We start from the raw sequence: 5,742 nt of genomic DNA, 5'->3' as shown, positions 1-5,742 counted from the left end.
TTTTTGAGTGCAAATATTTTATTTACTTATGTATGTGTTTTTTTTTTAACTTTTTTAAGTGCTTTTTTTATTGTGCAAATATTTTATTTACTTACATATGTGATTTTTTTTTTAAATTTTTTTTTAAGTGTATTTTTTTTATTTTTTTTATTGTGAAAATATTTAATGCACCTAATGTGTATAATTTTTTGCGATGCCTTAGATCAATGAGAATCTCGTTTGAATTTGGATACGCGTTTTTTTACCTTTATTTTTTATTTTTGTAAATGAATTTTTTTTATGTGCACATATTTTGTTCGCTTTAAAGTGTATTTGTTCGTCGGTAATGTTTTGCAGGTGCATTGGAATTTTGTTCCTATTTTTTTTTTTGAGTGGAAATATTTTATTCACATGTGTGGATTTTTTTTAGTGCATGTTTTTTTTATGTGTATGTTTTTTTTAACTTTTTTACATTTTTTTTTAAGTGAAAAGTTATTTTGTTTATGTGCAAATATTTTTTTTTAAAATACGTTTAATTTGCAAAATTTTTAGTTTGCCTGAATGCATATTTTTTATGTGCAAATTTAAAAATGTGAAAAATGTGATTTTTTTTTTTTTTTTTTTAATGTGAGTAATTTTTTGCAGGTAGATCAATGGGAATCTCGTTTTAATTTGGATACGCGCACTTTTCCCTTATTAATATTTTTTGTTTTGTTTTTTTTTTGAGTGCAAATATATTATTCCCTAATGTGAATATTTGTTTTTATTTTTTTATGTGCAATATTTTTTTATTGTTTTTTTAAGTGCAAATTGCTGTTAATTTTTTATATTTTTTTATGTGCAAATAATTAAGTGCTATTATTATTTATTTTTTGTTCAAGTTTTTTCTTGTGATCTATTTTTTTTTAGTTTTTTTTTGTGTTGAGCACTTAAAGTGTTTATAATTTTATTTTATGTGCTATTATCTGTCAATATTTTGCTTATTATTCATCTAAAGAAAGTTGATGAGAATGAAAAAGTTTAAAGTGTGTGATATATAATATAATATATAATATATATTTTTTTCCAAACAACATTGGCTTTATCATCTTACCAACGGATTTCAATTGACTTCATTTACTGGTTCGTTTATTTTTTTATTTCAATTTATTATAAATCTTTTTTCTTCAGTTCTTTCTAAGTATAATAATACTTTCATATATCTAAGCATTTAATGCTAACGGAATATTTGTCATTCTAAGGACCAATTCCTTTTCGTTTATCATTTAACTTCTTTGCTGCATTGAAGTATTATTGAAATGCCATCGGCAAATTGAATATGTAGACAATTTAATTCAAGTGGCATAATTATTTAAATGAGCAACAGTGTTGCAATTGAAATAAGTAATTGCCGCATTTGGCTTTTAGCTATCGTTTAAGCCAATTTGCAAATCTGTTTAAATATTTAAACGGGAAGTCATCAATGTTTAACTCCATCCATGTGTGTGTAGAGAGGGAGGGAGAAAAGCGAGCGAGAGAGAGAGGGAGAAAAGAGAGATGATGGTTTATTTCCGTTTTGCGTTTGCAACATGTTAAACTAATTGGGGAATGCCAACAACAAAGTGTCATAAATGTTTGGAGCATAGTTTAACACTGGTTGCAACTTGTTCTGCCAAGATGCCACGCCTCCCGTCTTCTCCCCTCTCTTTCTGTACAACGTCTGTGCGCGCGCCTCATTTGTCGGAGGCCTTTGGAAAAGTTGCTTAACTTTAATTAAGTGGCATTATGTTCAATTAGGCAAAGTTTCGAATATGCAAATGAACACAATTTGTGAGTAAAGTGCTTCAAGGAGAAGACCGTCTGTCTTTCTGTCTTTATTTCTGTCTTCGGTCTGTCTATAGCAGGCAAATTGCTGGGGAAAAACACAAATCAAAGCTGCAATGACAACGACATCTCTCTCTCACACACACACACACACACATACATAACGCACACTCCCAAATCGTTTCATCCATATCGATGGTGGGCGTGGTCGTAATTGTAATTCACCGAGCTTTTAGTTTTGCCTCTTTTGCCATAAATAAATTATACACTCCAAGAGTAAAAGCAAAAGCACAGACCAAGACCAACAACCAGAAGTTATTACGCATTTTCCACCCCTCCACCCATCCCCCACATACGCATTTTCCTAGTCAAATTTTTGGGCTGCACCTCGTAAATAACTTTTGAATTTTCCGAGGAAACTTTGCTAAGCCTTTTCCTAGCTACACATGTTCATGTGAAACGAAAATAGCCGAAATTATTATTGCTGTCGCTTTTTTGTTTGGGGGGAAAATGAAGTGTGTTCGACTGGGAGAAACTTCAGTTTTCGGTCTAATAGAATTAACTTAATCGACAGAGTAATTTGTTGTAGACGTTTTCCCAATTTGCACAGCGTTTTTGAAGTAAGTGGATAATGATTTAGCCACGATACTAACAGCATTTATTTAAGTCTGATGTAACCAACCGAAAACTGCTGCTAGGTAATCTAAATTTGTGGAAGAACTTTTGAATTTAGTGAATTTATTAATTGTTTTTACTTTTTTTAAACTTCGCTAATATTTTCCACTCATTAAATTATTCAAAATTTGTAAAAAGTTTTCAAAATTTGAAAATTTACTTACTGCTTATCTTTTTGCTTTTTAAAAACCGTCACTGATTTCTTATGTGTATAAAAGAATGGTTCAACATTTAAATTAATTAATTTAGACACTATACTAACAGCACTCATTTATGTAAGTTTGTTTAAGGAAACCAACAAATTTGCTAAATAAGTGATCTAAATTTGTGGAGGGTTTTTTAAATTTTGCCAATTGTTTAACTGCTTTGGATTTTACTTTTCAAAAGGAAAACATAACTGATATTTTTTGCTTAGTAAATTATTTTCATTTGTGAAGAGTTTTCTAATTTTCACTAATACCATATTATCTGTATATTAATGAAAGAGTTTCACATTTAAATTATTTCTGGAGGGTCTTCAAATTTTGTGAATTTATTTCATTTTTTTCTTTTATAAAAACTGTGCTGATATTTTTGGTATCGGGAAAATGCGTTTAATTATATATTGAATTGAAATTCGATTCTTTTTTTGAAGATGAATTTTCTGTGAAAAACCTTTTTACTGAACAATAATTATTCTTATTTTTAAAAATGCATTTTTTTGTTAAGAAGTTTTATACTACAAAATAATTATTTATTTTCTTAAGCCACAAAGAACTTCATTGCTTAGTTAATATAACCCAGAATTGTAGGATATAATTTCCGTACAAAAAAAAAGGGACAACACTTTCTTCGATAAAAACAAATAAAGTTTTCGTTTTGTTTGTTAAGTTAATCATGAATTCAATTTGAGGCAAAAGTAAACTTTGTTGTGAAATGTAAATGATGCTTGAATGTGATACAGATGGCTTGAAGTGGCTTTTGGCTGTTAACTGAATTAGATATTCTCTTGTGACCACTCGCGGCTTAATTATGTCATGTGTGGCAATTCCCAATCGCCTCTTTCAAATGTTCCCCTCTCTTCGCCTTCGGGGCAGCTTCATTGCGAAAGCTAAAGCGAAGGCGAAGGCTTTTGTAGAGCCCAACTTTGATGATTAAATTTCCAAATGTCTAATTGGAATTTGATTGGGAATTGTGTCTTGTAAAGGAATGTCGAATGTGTCTGTCCGTTTGTGTGTGTGTGTTCTCTGTGACATTTGATAAATGCATGGAACAAATGACTATAGTTGTAATCCTCTGCGCTGGCAAATGGGCAACTGGCATCTCTAATTGCACTGTGCCCCGAAACTTCAATGTCAAGGATTACAAATTAATTAAAATTAAAGCAAAGCTCTCGACAGTCACTGACATTTGCATATGTTCTCTCTCTGTATTTGATTGCCAGTCTCCTTTACACTTCCCACGACTAATTGTAAGCCTGCCAAATGTGATTAATCGGTCATTCTTCTTCCTTCCCCTCCCTTGTATTTCATTCGTAAGGCGTTTCTCGCTGTTGTGCTTCCACTTGAATGAATCGTTTCATGCATCAGGTCAGATTTAAGTGGCGGCTAAAGGTTATGACATGCCCTCAACATATATTTCAATTGTCGGAAGGCTTTTGTGATGCGCTCATTCATTCATCGGCCTGGCCAATTGAGTGTGGATGCGGCTTAAATGAGCAAAGCCATCGGTGCTCTGCTGCTTCTACTATCACTGATGTTAGCTGAAATGCTTGACATGTACCTTTCACCGCAGTGTTTACTTAAATTAACTACAGAGAGAGATGTGTTTAATGAAGCTTGCACTTGACTGCACTAAATGATGATATTTTGTGGCACAAAAGTAAATATAAACTAGCCATTTTGTGTATGCTAATGTTAATTCGTTGGTTTATGTTAAGCTTTTGTGGTTGTGTAAAAATTACAGCCTCCTTTTGAAGTGTAGTCTAACATATTTAAATCTATTAAATGACCAACCACAGAAAAGCGCCATCTATCGGCTATTTAATGCACCAATTTCATTGTTGAGAAGCGTTATCTGGTTCGGGTCTGTGTTAAGCATTAGTTAAAGCACAGGCTACGGTTTGTGTCTAGGCAAAACCTAAGTAAGAAGTATGAATAAAGGAAACGACTTCAAAAAATTTGAATTTTCATAAAATTAAGTAACAGTAGTTACTTATTTGTATGCCTGAAGTTTGATAGCAACTACAGAAAACCGCCTCCTATCGGGTTTATTAATGTGCTACTTACATCTGGTTCGTTGAAGAACATGCTATGGTTTGTGTGTAAGTAAAAGGTAAAAGTAATAAAATAATAAGAAGACGAAAAAATAAAAGACGAATTTCAAAAATGTCGTTAAAACGTTGTATTAAACTTACAGCCTCCTAGCTCTTATCTTCTTAACTTTTAATACAATCTTTTTATGCGTTATATAAAATATTTAGCGTATATATTAAGAAAATACTGTTTTATTGTATAATCAAAAGGTCAAATTATCTTATGTAAAAATCCTCCTAGATTTTACCTTACTTTACTTTTTCAAACTTTTTATACAATCCTTAATGCGTGATATACTATAATATGGTAAATCGTAAATTTTAAGTGATTTAAACTTTTTGCAATATCAAATTATGCAAACTATATCACTTTTATACAAATTGTAGCCTCCTAGCTCTTACTTTTGGGATTTTTATTATTCAAGTGTTCGATTCACATTTTCCTTACATAATTGCATCAAAGTGCTTTCATTTTGATTTAATTCATAACGTTTGTTTCTCATTTGTTTGACATTTATTAAAATTTGAAATTCTTGCAATTCAATTTGAATATAATTACAAATTAATATTTGTCTACAATTTATTTATTATTGCTGCAAGCGAACATCAAGCTTAACAAGTTATCTAATTTACGCAAATATGTGCTTCATTATGGATACCAAGGCACACACAATTTGTGTCTTCCCTTTAGCAGACATGTTGTTAAATTTGTTGCAAGCTTTAAGCAACTCAATTGATACGCTTCCTTTCGATCTCAATAGTTTGCGCTGCGTTTTGCCAGCGGCAGTTGAAACTTTCAAACTAATCAGAATTTCATCATTTTGAAAGAGTTTTAGTCAGATATGATTATCAACTATGAAGTTATCAGATGTCGTGTCTCGAGGGATTCACACTTGATAGTCTCGCTTTTGACTTCAAATGCTAAACACAGGTGCCAATTTTCTCATGCGGTTGGCTTATGAAATCAGTTTGAGCTCTGATTTATTGTTAGG

The sequence above is a fragment of the Drosophila nasuta genome, chromosome 2L (assembly GCF_023558535.2).
Source record: "Drosophila nasuta strain 15112-1781.00 chromosome 2L, ASM2355853v1, whole genome shotgun sequence".
Lineage (NCBI taxonomy): Eukaryota > Metazoa > Arthropoda > Insecta > Diptera > Drosophilidae > Drosophila > Drosophila nasuta.
Note: the sequence above shows the minus strand (reverse complement) of the source record.